At 44.3% G+C, this 20127-nt stretch overlaps 1 protein-coding gene across 2 annotated transcripts in view; it reads left to right on the top strand.

Moving 5' to 3' along the window:
• LOC147901483 (S3 self-incompatibility locus-linked pollen protein) overlaps positions 1–20127 on the top strand; it is a 174202-nt gene that overhangs the window by 79229 nt on the left and 74846 nt on the right. The gene's annotated exons all lie outside the window — the stretch shown is intronic.

Raw genomic sequence — 20127 nt, 5'->3', positions numbered from 1 at the left:
ATGCTTTGCTCCATATGAACTCACGCACTAGCACCTAGTGTATATGGGATAAGTCCCATAATGACATGTGGCACTCACGCATGACTCTCACACATGAACTAGTAAGAGTCACATGAACTAGTACTAGATCGCCTAGTACTACACACCAACACATCACATCACCACACTCTTTGGATATGATTTCTCCAACAAAGAGGATCAGGGGCGTCCAAGCTATACTAGAAGAGGGGGAGACAATTCATCTGAATTCCATGTCTATCAAATTATTTTGGAATGCGTGCATACCAAGCTCTGCTGGCACCACTCTCAACCAGTTGCATAGATGACTCTAGCGCCACTCTCGGTAGCCTCTCTCTAGGTAAAGCCCAGACTCTGTGAAGATATGTAACTACCTGGAAGACGGCATCAATCTCGAGTGATGTCATGGCAAATGCTGCTTGTATGATGTGGTGGGGGACTGAGGGCTTGCTTCGAATCATCCTGGATCCCATGGTCACCTATAGTCTCTTAAAGGTCGCCACTCAATCACTGTCAGATCACATCCCAAGAAGGGTGCCACGTACATGGTTGTGGGCACTAATGTGTCAAATAGCCATCCCTTCATTGGAGGTTCCTGGAAATGCGCTCGAAAACACTGTCGTTCCAGTTGGGCCAAGACCCCTTGCCCTCCCATAAGGCGTTCCCGAGCTGCATACATCATAAAGAAACAGAAGGGTGTCAAGCCTCTTACTCCAGCTCAAGAAAAAGGCAAGACACCTGTTGTGTCCAAGGGGAATGCCTCTCCCTCTATGCCTTCCACCTCTCAGCCCAAAGGGAAAGACAAAACTTTGTAGGAGGTCTAGCTCTAGGGAAAACTGTCGCAGCTAGACGACCTTTACCTTCTCGCACTTGGAATGGTGCATACTTGACTGGTCGTACTCCTGAAGAAAATTCAGGAGTGGGTATTACATGGGCAGCTGTGATAGCCAGTCGGACTCTCTTTCCCGAAGAACATATTGTTGGTTTGCTCTCCACTTCTCAACCAATTGTGATACCTCAGGGCCGGGGTCCGGATCTTGAGGTTGATATGCAGGCCTGATTTCAGTTCTCCCTCTGTTGTACATAATCTGTAAATATGCTGTCAAAACTCATATGTTTGACACTTAATGTACAGGGTTTGTGTGATGCTTCTAAATGGAAGACAGTCTGTGTGAGAGAATGGAGAGTGAGAGAGAGCAAGAGAGTGAGAGCTGAAAGCTTGGAAGCTGAAAGCTTAGTTGCAATAGAAGAGTGTGTAGAGTACAACTCAAAAGAAAAGAGATAAGGTTTTGTCCTAGTGACAAAACCTTAGTAGTCACTAACCATAGTTAGTGAACTAACTAGTTAGGGGAAAAACCTCTTAAAGAGGGAAAAGTGCCCCTAACTAGCATATTAAATTACATTGGTCACTGCTGAATTATATCTATAATTCTAACACCCCCCTGTAGTGCCAATGTCATGTACAAGGCTGATCAATCACCAAACGGATATAAGTTCAGGGCACTGCAAAATGCCTCAAACTTTTCACGTGGTAGTGCTTTGGTGAAAATATCTGCAACGTTGTCATGTGTGGACACAAAGATCATACTGATCTCTCCTGCATGCAACTTCTCTCTGGCGTAGTGATAGTGAACCTCAATGTGCTTCGTGCGAGCATGAAACACTGGATTCTTTGCCACTGCAATGGCACTCTGACTATCAGTGAGAATTGGAGAAGGACCCTCCAAAGACAGATGAAGATCAGCAAATAGACGTCGCAGCCAGACACATTCAACTGTTGCTGTGAAAGCTGCCCTGTACTCAGCTTCACATGATGAGGTAGCCACTGTAGATTGTTTCTTGCTCAGCCAGGAAATGCAAGATTTACCCAAAAAGAAACAATTGCCACTAGTGGACTGCCTAGTATCATAATCACCAGCCCAATCTGAATCACTGTATGCATGCATCTGCAAGTCACCCCCCCTGGGAAATAGCAAGCCAAAAGACTTTGTGCCCTGCAAATAATGGAAGATGCGCTTAACTGCCTGCCAATGCATAGTTTTTGGGCTATTCATGTACCTGCTCACCTGAGATACTGCAAAGTGAATATCTGGTCTAGTGTTGCAAAGATATATGAGGCATCCAACAGCCTGACTGTAAATGCAGGTACTCTTCTTGATGAGGAGGAGCCTGCCACATTCGAAGAGGCAAAGGATAATGTGCATTGGATGAATGCCATGCACGATGAGTTGCAGTCCATTGCAAAAAATCAGACTTGGGATGTTGTAGACTTGCCACCGGGTAAACATGCCATTGGCACACGATGGGTTTTCAAGGTCAAACGGAAGCCAGATGGCTCCATTGACAGATATAAGGCAAGGCTGGTTGCTAAAGGCTATGCTCACAAAAAGGGCATAGATTATGAGGAGACACTCGCTCCTACATCCCGCATGGCCACCATCCGATCAGTTATTGCAATGGCTGCACATTCTGAGTGGAATGTTCATCTCTTAAATGGGGACTTGCTGGAAGAACACCTCCGGGCTTTGAAATTACAGCAAATGCACTTCAAGTATGCAAGCTCAACAAAGCTTTATATGGGCTGAAACAGGCCCCTCGTGCATGGTATGCCAAGATCCATGCCTTTTTGACCAGCAAGGAGCTGCACAATAGTCCTACTGAGAGCACCCTCTACATCAAGATGGATGGGGGGGAAATTTTAGTCATCCTTCTTTATGTCGATGATTTACTGCTCACAGGGTCCAATGAAGACAAAATTGCAGATTTCAAAGCTGATTTGCAGACCAACTTTGACATGTCAGATTTGGGGCTGCTTCACTTTTATTTGGGGATCCAGTTCTCTCATGAGAGACGTGGCACTCTTGGACAGATTTAACATGCATGATTGTAAGCCCATAGCCACTCCCATGGAGCCAGGGCTGAAACTCACAATGCAATTTTACTCTCCCCGAGAGTCTGTAACAGCCAGTTTGGGACTGTTTTTGCTGCATGTATGTCTGCAATTTCTTGCTACACCACCTGTTCCACTGCCTGTGGAGGGGGCTAGACATCCTGTGGCGGAACTAAAGCATCTGGAGATTGCTGTAAATTCTGATTTGCATCAGAAAAATCAGCAGGGGAACCCAAGGCAATGGGTAGCAACCCCTCAAAGACATCCTCTGAAGAAGAAGGCATTTGAAATTCAGCCTGAGTGTGAGCTGAATTTTCAGAAAATATCACATCTCTACTGACTATGATCTTGTGTGTAGCAGGATTGTAGAGACGGTACCCCTTGCTTTCTGAACTGTACCCAACAAATATGCACTGAATGGCTTTATCTGACAATTTGTGCCTAAATTCAACTGGCACATGAGCATAAGCAAGGCATCCAAATACTCGGAAGTGATCCACTGAAGGCTTTCTATCATTCCAAACCTCATAAGGAGTTTTTGTTTTTAAAGCCTTAGTGGGAGTCCGATTCAGAATGTAATTGGCACACATCAAACCCTCAAGCCAGAATTTGTGAGGCATGTGTTTGCTTTTCAGTATACATCTGTCCATCTCCATGAGAGTTCTATTTTTCCTCTCAGCTTTGCCATTTTGCTGAGGGGTCAGCCTGACTGTGAGCTGATGCACAATACCCTTGCCTTTTAGAAAAGCATCAAAAACTCTCCAGAATCTGCCAAAAGTGCTGCAAAACACTCCAAGAAAGGCAGTATGAACTGAAAACTCTAGAAATTGCTCTCGCAACACAAAAGCCCCAAAATAGGCCTGAAATTGCAACCGGAAAGGGGCAAATTGATCAAAAGCCCCAAATGTTGCAAGAATTGCACTCTGTCTGCAAAAGCCCCAAATTTTACTGCAAAATTGCAGTGTAATCACAAAATCCCCAAATTTCTTCAAGAAATTGTACTGCAAAACTGAAAGCCCCAAATTTCGAGCTTGAAATTGAAATCAGAAAGGGGCAAATTCACTAAAAGCCCCAAATTTGCAATTTCTGAACAAAAGCCCCAAATTTTAGACCAAATTTGCAGATCTATCTGCAATGTTTGCTTTGCAAGTAACTGTGAACCTGAGAATACCCCAAATTTGTGAAGTAGATCCTGCAATTTGATTGCAATGTCTGCAACAAACAAAATGCCCCAAATGTACTCCCAAAGACTGAGCCAAACAATGGCTATCTGCAAAATGTGCCTGCCAAAGATCACCTGCAGATGAAGGAAACCCTGTACGGATCTGCAGGTACAGATCTGCCACATGTGCGGATATACAACAGAGTACTGATGACGCAGAACCGTACGGCGATGACAAGGGGCTGCAGGATGTACGGCGATAGCAAGCTGTACTGAAATAGAACCTGTACGAAAACAGGTACGACTACCTGTTGTACAGTGTGTATGCGTAGGTACGAAAATAGCAGGTACTGCAGGTACAACGTTCATATGGAAGGTGATGCAAGTACGACTGCAACAGGTAGATCGAGATTGTTTGCGCAGGTACAATGACGATTACCTGCAACAGCGCAGGTAAGGCTGCAGGTGCGTGCGTGCAGTACTTGCTGTACGGTCAGGTGCAAGTACACTGGTATGGCGTCAGCGCAGGTACGCAGAATGTGCAGGGTACGAGAGGTACGGACTCAGCGCAGCTACGCAGGTACTAGAGTAGCGGATCCGTACGGACCTGTACGGACGTACGGTGCTGTACGGACGGCTCGAGTTGTACGGACGGGTTGTTGATGTAGGAGCAGGAGCGATAGGAGAAGCAGGGCTGGGTGCTAGAGCTCAACGGGAGGTCGTAGGGAGCTGGATCTAATGCTCTGATACCAAATGTGAGAGAATGGAGAGTGAGAGAGAGCAAGAGAGTGAGAGCTGAAAGCTTGGTTGCAATAGAAGAGTGTGTAGAGTACAACTCCAAAGAAAAGAGATAAGGTTTTGTCCTAGTGACAAAACCTTAGTAGTCACTAACCATAGTTAGTGAACTAACTGCAGTTAGGGGGAAAAACCTCTTAAAGAGGGAAAAGTGCCCCTAACTAGCTTATTAAATTACATTGGTCAGTGCTGAATTATATCTATAATTCTAGCAGTCTGGGGGTATCTCAATCACTTAGAGCCAGATGTGGTAGCTTTGCAAGAACATAATCAGCATGTGTATGCTGGACAGCATGGTCATTTTCACAGTTACGAGATTTTCTATGCTGGACAGCATTCCTTTTCGAGTCTTTCTGATCAGGCATGATCTTCAGCCCTCTGTGGCCTTCAATGATTCACAAGGCAGATGGATGGTTATGCAATGCATTGTACAGGGTGATATCTTTATTTGCATTTGTCTATGCTCCTCAATCCTCCCGTCATCGAGGACAGGATTTAGGAAGATATGCAGAGGTATCCATGGAGGTAGTATGCTTTTCTTTGTGGTGACTTCAACAATGCTCCTCAGCCAGGGGATAATACATTTGACCATACACATATGTTGGCCTCTGAGAGGCAGAGCTGGTCTAAATTGTTGCTTGATTTCAATTTTGCTGATCTTTGAACAGCATCTTATCCATTGCTGCCTGGGTTTACTTTCCAACACAATGCTCAATCTACATATAAAGCTAGACCAGACAGGTGGTACAGAGTTGATCCTCATCACTCTGATACTTTTACTACTACCTTGTCAGTTGATTATGCATTTGTGCATTCTGATCATGCACCTCTTTGTTTGAGGATTTCTCTGCATGGCATGCCGGATGATCGGCTTACACACAGAAGGCTCCTCATGGTTAACAATAGTTATTTGAATCATGATCATTTCATGGTGTATGATGCATGTCAACCTCTTTCACCTCAGAGTTTTATTGATACTGATTATGCCTTGCAATCAGTTATTCGGGATTATGGCAAAAATTATCTCAAAGCATTGAGGGATATGGTTGCTCGGGCAAATCTACCTGTCAGTCTTTGACTGAACTCAGTCATTTTCGGTCTTTGTCTCTTGAAGAAAGCACATCTTTATGCCAAGCTAGACATTATTTGCAAAGTAATGATCATAGAAAAATTGCCAAATGGGAGACAAGAGCTCGTCAGTGAGCTTTCTTGGATAAAGGTTGCTCGTCGAAGGGTTTTTTTAAAAGCTTACATCATAAGCGACAAGCTACCAATATTTGTCGTACTCTCTGCTTTCAGATGGACATTGGACTTTCTCTAGAGCTCAACTTGCTGCAGCTTGTGTTCATAATTTTTCCAAGCAGTTTGGACAGGCTGATCCTCTTTCTCCGGCAGTATTGGCAGCCCGGACTCAATTACTGTAGCATGTTTTCCCTATTGTTTCTCATGCACAAGCTCTTGAGCTTGAATGCCCTTTCACTAAAATAGAATTGATCACTGTTGTCCGATCATGTGTCCGATCATGTGGTAAATGGAAATCTCCGGGATGGGATGGCCTTACAGTGGAACTTTTTCTTGCATACTGGGATCTTCTCAAGCCCATTTTGCTGTATATGATCAACCATGCCTGGGAACAGCAACATATGCCAGTTTCTTGGAAAAAAGGGCTAGTAAAGCTTCTTCCCAAAAACCAAATTTGTGAATCATTGGCTGATTGGAGACCCATTACTCTTATGCCTGTCATTTATAAAATCATCACCAAAATGGTGGTTGATCGAATTAAAGGATACTTGCATGATGGTTTACATCCTGCACAATATGGTTTTGTTCCTCGCAGGCATATCACTGATAATATCGCAAATGCTTATGTTGGAATTGAGTATGCCAAATACACATAGCATTTTACTGCAAGTTGATATTGCCAAGGCTTTTGATAGTGTTCAATGGGACTTCATCTCTCAAACAATGCATGCTTTGGGATTTGGGCAGAAATTGCAGCATATCATATACTGGCTTTATAGTGACAGTCAAGCTGCTTGTATTCTTTCTAGGGATATCTCCGAAGCATGGACTCTTCGTTGCTCGGTGCGTCAAGGCTGTCCACTTAGTGCGCTCCTATATGCTATAGCCACGCACCCCATGCTTCAGTATATGGATCATCTCGTAGCTACGGATAAACTACATGGTTTGGAAATTCATGACAGTAAATCATTGCTTGCTCAAGCTTATGCAGATGATTCTTTTTTCACTCCCCGCAATGCACAGCAGGATCTTTATGAGCTGATACAAGCTCTTTCTTTATATGGTTTAGCTGCTGGGCTTCATGTAAATTTTCAGAAATCAAAATTGTTGCCTTTGCATTCCAAGGAATGACACTCTCTTTTATGGCCTGGAGAAATCATTCCACCAACACAATTGGTTCGTCATCTTGGCTATCCTTTGAGTTGGACACTTTCTCCTCGTCAACAATCTGATTGGATTCTCGCAGCTCTCAAGAAAAAGCTGGAGTACTAGAAATTGGCAACTTGGCCTCTGCATGTTCATCTTCAAATTGTGCAATCTATTTTGATGGCGTATATTCTATTCTACTTGCCTCTTATTATGTTCAGCAAGGCTGATCTTGCCTCTTTTATGTCTGAGGTGCTGGAAATCTTCTGGTGTTCTTGCCATGACAAAAAAAGCTTGCGTTTGCTTCCGGTACAGCAGCTTTGTTCTCCAAAGATGCATGGAGGTCTTAATATTCTTAATATCCATCTGCACATTCTTGCCCATAAGGGGAAACTCATGCTGCAGTTTTTGCAAAGGTTCTCAACCATGGGCTGCCATGATTCGTGATTTACTCTTGCATGTTGAATCTCCAGCTTTTGGTCATTGGCAGCTTTCCCAGTGGGAGTTTCTTTTTGGTTTTGTGACAGGAAAAATCCCCGGCTGTCCTTTGGTTTCCCATTTGTTGATGGATTGGAAACATATCCTTTCTCACTTGGATTGGCATGGCAATGATTCCTTGCAGGAGCCTCAACGTTCGTATACATTGGTCTAGAGTGTTCGCCCTTCCTTTGGCTTTGCAGGAGCCTCGACGTTCGTATTTTCTGAGTCTCAAGGGGATTTGTTTCGTTCAGGATGTTGTTGATGATGCTTGAATTCCCCTTACTTTTCCTTTGGCCGCTGCCAAATTTGGCCTTGGAATGCATTATCGTCCACTTTGGCATAAGATTACTTTGATGCTCCAATCTTTTCAACCGGTTCCTCTATTGCATCTATAGGATCGTCATCAAGATTGGACACTTTCTTCTGTGGGTTTGTCATACCGTCCTTTGCAGTTTGCACATATTACTGTCTCTTCTCTTTATAAAGTTCTACTTCCTCCGCCATTTATCTCGCAAAAGGCAAATCAGCTTTGGCATCTTCATCGTCTTGTGAAATGGTGGTGGAAACGTTTTGAGACAGATTTGGCTTTCTAAGATTCCTCTCCGTCAGCAGGTTTTCTTGTGGAGAGCTTTGTTGGGTGTTCTTCCTCATAGACAGCTCTTGGCACAACGAGATATTGCTTCCTCTATTTGTCGCAGATATCTGGCTCCGAGAGAGACTGTGCCTCATCTCTTTTGGCATTGTCCTTCCTCTCATGCTTTCTTAGACTTCCTTGGGCAGATTTTGAGAGCTCGGTTTCCTCAGATTGCTTTTGGCAAGTTCTTCTCGCTTTTTGGTGTACATCCACCGAAACAGGAGTTTTGGTTTCTTTTTTGTTTGGGTTCGGTACTAGGTTTGGAAGGATCGTAATCATAGGGTCTTTGGTGATCCTGTTTTTTCCACTTTCTCTTTCTTCAGACACTCTTTGCAGCAATCACTTTTTGATTGCTTGCAATCTCGTGTCTTTGATCATGATGTATATTTGTCCTCTCCAATATAAATAGGGCAGCATGTGGCTGGTTTGGGTATTCAATGAGGAGCTTTTACAGCACCTGGAGCAGAGTCTGCAACTCATGGAAGAACTAATCCAATTTATCATGTTCCTTCTGTTGTGGATTAGATAAAAGAAATTAATCTAATTTGTCATACAGTTTGGTTGTGCAGACAGTGAGATTTTCTCTTGATGTATTATAGCTCTCCCTTTCTGGGATAGCTTCTTTGTAATATAATGACTCAAAGATTCCACCCAAAAAAAAAAAAAGTGTTTTTGTGTGTGTGTGTGTGGACGCCTGTCAGACTGGATCGAGAGCACGATAGGGGACTTTATTTGGGCTATATATTGATGAGATCATGACCTTCATTGACCAACTAGGAGGCGAAGGATCTCAACTAGCTATTGTATGCAGATGATATAGTCCTCTTATCCTCTTAAGAAACAGGGTTACAGAAACACCTACATTGCTGCCCTAGAGTTATGTCGAGAGAGAGACTTGACGGTTAATCTTGGCAAACCCCAAGATTATGATCTTCAATACCTCCTGGCCAATACTTCGCCAACATAGCTTCACCTATAGAGTGGAGCCAGTGGAGATTGTGCAGTCTTACACATATCTAGGGGTAGTCTTCACAAGAACGGGATGACCCATCATTTCTTTAGTAGGCATCTAAGAAGGCATATTTTCCAAAGGCCTTTTATGCATAACAAGAGGGCACTGAGAAGCCATGTGGCCAAACTTCTTACATTCAAAACATCACATGCAAATAGGCCCCACTTGAGCTTGTAAAAAGCACTGCCCATATCCACTTGATTCACCGTAACAGAATAAGAGTCAGGAGTGGGATGATCAGTATCCCACAAAATGCAAAATCGGTTGGAGTTTCCATTTGGCCGCGGAGGGCACACCACCTTACCCAATGATGCTGCAATTTTGGGTAAGAGAGAAGCCAAGCACTGAGGGAAGTCAACCACCTCCACCCATACCGGACAGCGATGGCGAATTAAAGTCTGATAATCCTTGGTGGGCGACCAGGGCAAAACATGCATCATCTGCTGCCCATAAAACAAAGGGGAGTGTTCAAGGAGCATCTGTTTGTGCAGTTCATCTGTCATAATCACCTCAAAAAACCCCCGAGCAGCTTAATGCACTTTCCGAACAAAACAACCACCCAAAGTCCTGGTGAGCCAATTTCCCACATATGCTGCAACAAGCATGCGTCTTGGGAAAAAAATAATTATAGCATGCTTGGCGTATTCACGCATGGGATCAATGATTTCATCCACCTCCACCATGAGCCCAACAGTGGGAGCAGAGTCCTTCCAATCCCAGCGCGTGTCTTTAAAGCCCTCATGCATAACATCAAAAACCAGTTGAGCCTCAAGAGAGGCATGCATTGAGTCATCCTGACCCGAGTCCTATTTCTGCTTCTTGTGCATGTAGGTCTTGACAGTTTCCATGGAAAAATGAAAAGAGTAAAAAGGAGATGTTGTAAGGGAAAAGACAAAAGGAAAAAGAGAGAGAGGATGAGAACAGCAGCAAGTAAACAAAGTGTACGATTGACATAAGCTGTACGGAAAGAAGAAAAGGGAGCAATCGAGGCTGTACGGACAGGCAGGAGCGTACGGAACAGAGGTACTAACTGAAGAAGCTGTACGGAAAAGCGGAGAAAAGTACGGACTGTATGGATTTCTGACAAAAAGTGGGGGTTGTATGGATTTCTGACAAAAAGTACGGGCTGTACGGATTTTCTTGGAAATTTTGACAAAAAGTACGGACTGTATTGGGTTTTTGACAAAAAGTACAGACACGGTACGGATTTTCGTACGAAAAAAAAAAGAAGTGTATGGACGAGCAGTTGCAGCGCACGCGGCTGGCGCAGGAACCAAGAAAGGGTGCAGGAAGCCCTAAACAAAGGGCGCGCAGGGTGCTGGCTGCAAGCAGGTCTCCTCCATCTCTCTTACAGACACTTTTTTTTTTTGGTGAAACCAGTAACTATAAAATTAGCATGAAATTAATGTACATGACATTAGACTCCAAAGGAGAGCCGAATGAAAGAGCTCAAAAATAGTGAGAAAACACTTCAAGGCTAGTAGCATCCAAGTCTCTCGCAGCATAACTATCATATAAAGATTACTTGAGGGACATTATGAAGAAAGCATATGCCTGAGGAAACTATTGTCCCATCCAAAAATGTAATCTCTGTGTCCAAATAGTCCATAGTACCCAAAAGCGAGCCCAGTGAAGGAAAAGGAGGAATGGAGACATCTGAGGTGAGAAGCATCCTGTCAAACTCTCCTATTCTAGCCTCTACTGCAGATCACGGGAACAGCACCATGATTCTCCTCCCAGCCAATTCTTGCTAAGGCTCACAAGCGAGACAGAGATATACGTTGCCAAAAGTTACATGAATCATTTTCTTCTCATCTCTCTCTAGCCTTAGCAAACCCCAAATCCCTAGATAGATCTAGATGCCACATGTCATCTATATAGGGCCTTCCTAATGCAACATTTCACCCCTCTCTTGGGATGCATTAAATTCCTTGCCCCTAGGCAATATCTCAGCACGAGGCCCTTGGTCTTAGATCTATCTAGTCTGGTGCTATCAGCCCTCATCTAGGACCTTGACATTAAATCCCTCCCGATCATTTACATGAAGCGCAAACACATATATTACAGAGATAGATCCTTTAAGGGAAATGTCGACTGATTCTTCCGAGGTCATGCTATCTCGGCTAGAGCGTAACATTCCTTCCCTCTTCAGACATCAGCGTCCTCGATGATAAAGTCTGGGAACACTCTCCGTAACTGATATACGGATTCCCAGGTAGCTTCGGATAGAGGCTGACCATGCCATGCAACCAACACCGTGGGTATCTTTCGATTTCGTATTTGCATTGTTCCTCGGTCCAGGATTCTTGTTGGTTTGCGCCTTGCAATATCCTCTATCTCCTGAAGCAAAACCACACCTTCGATTAGTGAGTCACCTGTATGTAAAAATTTCTTTAAACGTGAAACATGAAAAACCGGGTGCACCTTACACCCCTGTGGCAATTCTAATTTATAGGCTACACTGCCTATTCTCTTTAGAATTAACCACGGCCCACAGTATCGAGGTGATAATTTAGCACACTCTCCTGAAGTCAACGACTTCGAGTGCAAAGGAATTCTGAGAAAAACTTTTTCTCCTTCTTCAAATACTCTTATAGACCGATTTTCATCCGCATACACCTTGGCTCTATCCATAGCCTGGTGGATATTAGCTCTCGTAAGTGCTAGCATCTCCCGCATCTGAACTACAAAGTTCGCGGCACTAGGCACTTTCTGAGGTACTCTAACTATAGTCGGATTGGCTGGTCTATAACCATAGTTCAGCTCAAACGGACTGAACCCGGTAGATGAATGTTTCCTATCATTGTAGGCAAACTCCAACAATGGCAACCACTTGTCCCATGTATGTTGCCTCAATGACACATATGCCCTCAGCATATCCTCTAAAGTCTGGTTGACTCTCTCCGTCTGACCATCCGTCTCAGGATGATCCCCACTACTCATTCCCAACTCAGTCCTTAGTGTCTCAAATACCGCTGTCCAAAAATGACCGGTAAATCTAACATCTCTGTCTGACACTATGGATCTAGGCAATCCATGCAGACGAAATATATGTCTAATGAACAAATCCGCCACTTGTGGGGCACTAACAGACTCTCTAGTCGGAATGAAGTGAGCCATCTTGGTTAGACGATCAACCACCACAAGGATAGAATTATACCCTCCTTGTGTTGCAGGTAGCCCTACAATAAAGTCCATGGAAATGCTCTCCCACTTACTTAGTGGTATTTCCAAGGGCTGTAAAAGTCCGGGTGGCTTCACCCACTCGGCCTTACTTACCTGACACGAGAAACACCGTGTCACATACTCATGAATATGCTTTTTCATCTTTGGCCAAAAGAAATCTCGCTTCACGAGATCATAGGTCTTCTCGACTCCTGGATGTCCCGCACACGGGCTATCATGGCATTGTCGAATGACTCTCTGCCTGAGATCATTCTGACCAGGTACTACAACCTTGCCATTTCTAACTAGCATACCATCCCATATGGTATATCTTGCATAAGTTTGGCCTTTTCTGGATGCCAGGTCATCCTTTTCACTTTCCCCGGGTTTTAACACATGAGCTTTAGGCCATAAGCTCTGGACAAACTCGTCCATCTTCTGAGTTTCTCTGATCTCGGTCATTAGAGCACTCTCTAATACCGTGAAACTCAGGTTGTGCATAATGCGAGACAACGCATCAGCTATCTTATTGTCTTTTCCTCTTCGGTACCGAATCGTTAGATTAAACTCCTGCATGAGCTCTGCCCACCTAGCTTGGCGGCCCCTCAAGTCAGGTTGTTTACAAAAATGTTTCCGAGTATCATGATCTACATCCACATAAAACTCTGAACCATACAGATAATGCCTCCATGTTTTCAAAGCATGGATAACTGCATACAACTCCAATTCATGAGTTGGCCAATTCCTTTGAGAGGGAGAAAGCTTCTTGCTTTCAAAGGCTACTGGCCTTCCCTCTTGAAGGAGGACTGCTCCTACCGCAATGCCACTCGCATCGGTTTCTAGGAACAACGGTTTCTGGGAATCAACTATTTTTAACACCGGTCCTGAGACCACAGCTTGTTTTATGGTGTTAAAACTTTCTTGTTGATTCTGTCCCCAAATAAAAGGTACTTTATCTGAGGTCAGATCAGTCAATGGCGATACTATTCCGGAATATCCTTTGATATGTCTTCTATAAAACTGGACAAATCCCAAGAATGATCGCAACGCGGTCAGACTCTGAGGGATTGGCCAAGTCAGTATCGCAGCCACTTTCTTCGGATCCATTTCTACCCCCTGTGGAGTAATTATGAACCCTAAATATTCAAGCCTAACCATACACAGTATAGTTTTCTTTTTATTCACATAAAGACTGGCTTTCCTCAAAGTACTGAACACTATCCTTAAGTGTTCACGATGTTCAGTAACACTCTTACTGAATATTAGGATATCGTCTATGAAATGTACTACGAACTTTTCGATATACGGACGTAGTAAATCGTTCATAAGCATGACGAAGGTCGATGGAGCATTGGTAAGTCCGAAGGGCATTACCAAAAACTCATAATGACCAAACCTGCTCCTGAAAGCGGTTTTATGCACATCCTCGGCTCTAATCCGGATTTGATGATAGCCGCACTTAAGATCTATCTTGCTGAAAATCACGGCTCCATATAATGCATCTAGCAAATCATCAATCCGAGCCATCGGATACCTGTGCTTAACAGTGATATTATTCAATGCTCTGTAATCTATACAGAGGCGAAACGTATCATCCTTTTTCCTCTTTAATATCACTGGTGAAGCAAAAGGTGAGAAACTTGGTTGAATCTGTCCCAACTTGAGGTATTCTTCCAATTGTCTACGCACCTCCGCCTCTTCAGTAAAACTCATTCTATAGGGAGGTCTATTTACAGGTTCTGCCCCCGGGATCAGTTCAATTTTATGTTGAACTTTCCGCTCTGGAGGTAACCCATAAGGTAGTTCATCCCTAAAACATTCAGAGAACTCCTCTGCTATAAGATTAGCCAGCTTGGCCATCTCACCACTTTGCGTAACATCAGTGCTAGTCGAAGAATCATTCACCGACTCTACCGATGCTGTGCAAAGGTACAAAAACTCTACTTGAGCCTTTCTGATTTCCATCACGGAAACCAACGGTCCCTGAGGTATATCTCTTTCACCTCGCAAGACATAAAGCACATCATTCATCTTGAATTGATATACGTGCTTTTTCCAATCAATGGCTGGATTCTTCCTAGAATGCCACGCCATTCCCAGGGCTATATCCGCATGAGCAAGCTTGGTTATTTCAAAATCAAGCTTCTCAGCATAGTCCTGAATCCGAAGCTCCAACTGGGTAACCCTTTGGTCCCATACTTCAGTTGAACTTCCATCGGCCATCCTGACTGTATACGCATAGTCAGATGGACTTGTCTTTAATTTCAGCCTCTTCACGAGCTTGGAGTTAATCACATTGTGAGTTGACGCTGAGTCAAACAACACAATGACATCATGGCTGGCCACTTGCCCTTTCATTTTAATTAACTCCGTATCATTGAAGGCTGTATACCCCGTTGCTGCGGGCTTAGATAGGATGTTATCAGGTGCACTCGTCACTAACTTAGCAACAGACACACAGAACAAACAAGGTACTAACCTCTGAGAAGATCCCGCTAGCTGAATCTGCATCTCTTCCGCTCTGGGACTTCCCTGCATCTCCACGTCGCACTCTGAGATCACCATCTCAGCCATCCGACGATCTTTATTACGTGGACAATCTCTCCACTGATGAGGTTGAAGGCAACCAAAGCACAAGCCTTCTCTCCTCGCTTTTTCCCGCTGTTCTGGGTTCAAGGGAGATTTAGACCAAGCCCGGGCTGCCATTGGGGTTACTTTCCTCTTCACCCCAATGGTGCTACTTGGTTTAGGAGTTTCAGCCGGTCTCGCCTGCTTGGCTTGACCACTCAGCTGCGAACCACTCCCTCTACTAGCCCACTTCTTCTTAAACCCAGATTTCTTCGGATACCCATACTGGGTTCCGACCTGTGCAAACCCACTTGGCTTGCTGCCCTTGGCATCCTCGTAGTTCAGGGCTATAGCTATTGCATCATCTAGCGTGTTCGCATACTTAGCCCAAACTTCCATTTTTATTCGATCATTCAATCCAAATATGAAATCTTTCACTTGGATTGATTGAGGCAGGGGCTCATCAACCTTCATTACACTCTCTCGAAACTTATCAGTGTATTCTGCCACTGATAAATTTCTCTGACGAAGGTTCCTATATTGATCCCAAGCTCGGGATGCTTCGTCCGGAGGTAAGAAGTGCTTCCTGAACTCTCTTTTAAACCCCTCCCAGGTAGTGGATGCTATGCCATCTTTTTGTTGTTTAATCCACCACCGATCCGCTGCCTCACTAAACATATGGGTGGCCTCGCGGATCTTTTTGATGTCATTTCTGATCTCACAAATGGCGAACGCCTCGTCCCATTTGTGTAACCAGGTCTCAATGACATCGCAGCTACGGTCGTTCATCCGACCAGAATACTTTTCCGGTCTGTAATTGGCAATATTTGGCACTTTAGCCTTCCTAGGCTCGACCGTATGGACACTAGACTCCAGTTCCATTGGAGCCTTTCCCTTCTCTTCTCGAGAAGGTCTGGCAGACATACTCTGTAACGCTCTCCTAAGTTCAGATTGCCCTGCGTTGGCTTGTAATTGCTGCGCTAACAACTGTTGCAAGGCATCCTCCAGCAATGCAATCCTGCCAGATAAAGTGTGAGCTACTGGGCGCGATCCCTGCTGGGTCGGCCGGACTCCTGATTCACCAGGGTCCCTCCTGGAAGCCCCTTCTTCTGCTTCCATTCAGTTCAATAGGTGTTTTGTTTTGGGGTTTTTTTTTTTTTTTTTTTAAATAAACACCTCTAGAACACTGTATTCACAAGCTGACAATTCAGTGTACTGACACTCTGAACACAATTCCCTATACTAGGGAGTACCTGCAACCTCAAATTCGCACTAACTACGCATTTGACACAGGCATATATCCAAATAGCGCTTTTCCCTATACTAGGGAAATTCCTGCAAACTAACTCCGACTGAAGCACACAAGCATATGCACAGGCATAATCTGTCCCTGTTATAGCATCGTAAACTGCAAACACTGCTACAACCACCAAAGCCTAATCTGCTTCCTAATCTGCTTCTGACAAAACATGAATGACAGAACAAAAGGGAAAATGAGTAAAGTGCTCCCTGGTCTAAATCTGTCTGAGGGAATCCGTCTCAGCTCCACATCGTTCAAGCCCCTTGGTTGGCTGATCGGCGTCGTGCCTTCCAGAGGCCCTTCTTCCGTCTGACTTACGGGAACCCTGCTCTCCGTTCCTCGTCGATCAATTTCTTCCAGCCTACGGGCTAATTACGTACGCTAACGATCCCTTTTCTTTTCCTCGTCGACCGTAGACCACCACGCTATTCTACGCTCACTCGTCCAACCTGCCTTACGTAACTCCTTTGCCAAGGATGCACAACAGTCCTCTTTTCGCTTGCCCCTATCGTCCGTCGTCACGACAGCTCCACTCTGCGTCGCTCTTCATCTCCCAATACTTGCTTGCGTAAACCCGTTCGTAGGTCAGCGTCAGATGATCACCCTGTTGTTCGTCAACACAGCACACAGGCACTTCGACGATCTCACGCTATACATCACGTGAAGGTCACCGTCGGGTGCTTCGCCACCAACGCTCCACACCTTTCCCCTTCGTAACCTGCTCTGATACCAATTGTCAAACTCTCCTTTTCTAGCCTCTACTGCAGATCACGGGAACAGCACCATGATTCTCCTCCCAGCCAATTCTTGCTAAGGCTCACAAGCGAGACAGAGATCTACGTTACCAAAAATTACATGAATCATTAGCTTCTCTTCTCTCTCTAGCCTTAGCAAACCCCAAATCCCTAGATAGATCTAGATGCCACATGTCATCTATATAGGGCCTTCCTAATGCAACATTTCACCCCTCTCTTGGGATGCATTTAATTCCTTGCCCCTAGGCAATATCTCAGCACTAGGCCCTTGGTCTTAGATCTATCTAGTCTGGTGCTATCAGCCCTCACCTAGGACCTTGACATTAAATCCCTCCCGATCATTTACATGAAGCGCAAACACATATATTACAAAGATAGATCCTTTAAGGGAAATGTCGACTGATTCTTCCGAGGTCATGCTACCTCGGCTAGAGCGTAACACATCCAAACATCCAGAAGAGTTTCCCGAATCTGATAGAGGGAAACCGGAGCCGTAGCAAATGAGAGACATGAGTGATCAGTATTCGAGAGTGCGGGCAAGACCATAACAAATGGGGAACTGTCTCATGGTGATGAGAGCAACAGGGGCAGGAAGAGGAAGCAATACAGTGTGCTTCCAATTTCCTCCCAATGGAAAAAGCTTCCACTATACATCTCCAAAAGAAGAGCCTCTGTTTCAATGGCAATTTAGCTTTCCAAATTTTCCTGAGTTTTGATTGCCACCAAGATAAAGGCCTATCCAAATTCCAAAGAGTGTTGGCATGCTTATCAATCCATGGCGGTGGAAGAAGAAATTTGTAGACCATCGAAGATGTCAAATTATGAAGTGAAAGTGAACAGGTAGCAGGAGACAAGGAAATCAGATTCCAGTCCAGTAATCTGTCCTGAACAAACAACGGAGGAACAGGAACAAATGGCTGCAACATACTTGTAAGTATTCTCCAAATGGGCCTATGATGCAGACCCAAGGGGAATGTCCTGCAAGCTTGTGGAAATGAGAGCAGATAACCATGTTGATCCCACATCTCCGACAAATCTTATGCCCAATTTCATAAGATTATATGCTTTAATTGGTGCCTGTAAAGCAAGAGGAGATTGAAACACCTTGCTCCAATGGATGCTTTCCATACGAAGAGAGTTACCATGATGGGAGGAAGCACCTGACCATTTAGCATAAGAGAGGATTCTCTTCTAGTCATGAATAAAAGCAGTAGAAATAGGACAGCCAGGAATTTTTCCTTGAAATGTGGTCATGACTGCTTCCCAGTGATCTGTAATCCAATGCCCATATGCATGAGACTTCATGTTTCCACACATAGCTGCTAGGATAATAGCCCATGGCTGTTTTTGCTGAAAGAAATCAGCAATCATAGTGCTCTTTCTTGCCAACATATGAAACTGAAGATTGAGAATATTCAGTCCGCCATGAGTCTTAGGAGAACAAACCGATTGCATGGGAAGTAGTCGCAAAGCCTTTTTGTGAGATTTGCTTTTCCAAAATATCTCCATAGCCTGGGACATATAGGAAGCCAAATGCTTAAAAGACCAGTGAAGAAGAGGCAAGTAAAATTGCACATATGCCATAATGATAGACTGGACTATCCGAAGTCGAACATGTAGAGGCCAAGTTGACAAGTGCCAGTATTCCAGCTTCTTGTTAATCTTTTGAAGCACCCATTCAAGCTGTTGTTGAGGGGTATTATTCCAGCCAATGGGATACCCTAAATGCCTCACAATGGTATGGGGAGAGATAATGTGACCTGGCCAAAGAAGTGCATGCCAATCAGCTTCTTTCAATGCTAGAAGAGTCAATTTCTGAAAGTTGATATGCAGTCCAGCAGCTATGCCAAAATCATTCAAAGTATGCATCAAATGAGAGAGATCACTTTGAGAATTCTTGGGCATGAAATATGAATCATCAGCATATGCCTGTGCAAGAAACGGTTGTGCCCCTGGAATTTGCAAGCCATGAAGCTGTCCTGTATCTGCAAGATGGTCCATATGCAACAATAACGGATGAGTAGCAATGACATATAGTAGGGAGCTAAGAGGGCATCCCTGTCTCACTGAACGGGTCATAGTCCATGTCCTTGACAACCCACTACCAAGCAGACACTGTGCAGTGGCATGAGAATACAACCAGTAAATAACATGAACAAGCCGAGGGCCAAATCCCAATTTATGCATTGTCTGAGAAATAAAATCCCAATGGACAGTATCAAATGCTTTCGCAATGTCCACTTGCAGAATGAGAACATCTTGTTTGGAATATTTGGCATACTCAATTGCAAGCAAAGCATTGGAGATATTGTCAATTAATCTGCCTTCTGGGAACAAACCCATACTGCCTGGAATGAAGTCCAGCTTGCAAGATAAATCGAACCCTAAGGACAATCATCTTGGTAATGAGTTTGTAGATGATTGACATAAGAGATATGGGCCACCAATCAGCCATTGTCTCACACAACCTTTTTTTGGGGATCAATTTGATAAGCCCATGTTTCCAAGAAGGGGGAAGAGATTGTTCTGCCCAAGCATGATTGATCATAAGAAGAAGAGTGTGCTTGAGATCACCCCAAAATGCACGGAAGAATTCAACAGTCAATCCATCCCAACCAGGAGAGCTGCCTTTGCGTAAATGACTCAAAGCATCATCTAGTTCCTTGAGCATAAATGGCTGCTCCAATGCATGAGCCTGTTCCCGAGACAATATAGATTGAACATGCATAAGGAATTGAGACCTAGCTGCATTCACTTGCATCGAATGCTGAGGAGAAAAGAGATGCTGGAAATGACTAGAACATTGCGATTCCAGTTCTGATTTGGAGGTGGTCCAGGTGCCATCATCCTGCCTGATCCTGCAAATATCCTCCTTTCGCCTATCTGCATGCAGGCTTTTAAAGAAGGCCTTGGAGGAGCAGCCCTTATCCAAAAGGGGTTTCATGCGAGCTCGGATTTGC

This window comes from Dipteris shenzhenensis, chromosome 5 (genome assembly GCF_047967505.1).
Source record: "Dipteris shenzhenensis isolate YYH24624 ecotype China chromosome 5, Dip_SZ_1.0, whole genome shotgun sequence".
NCBI lineage: Eukaryota > Viridiplantae > Streptophyta > Polypodiopsida > Gleicheniales > Dipteridaceae > Dipteris > Dipteris shenzhenensis.
The sequence above is the reverse complement of the archived record's forward strand: the minus strand, read 5'-3'. Positions and strand labels throughout refer to the sequence as shown.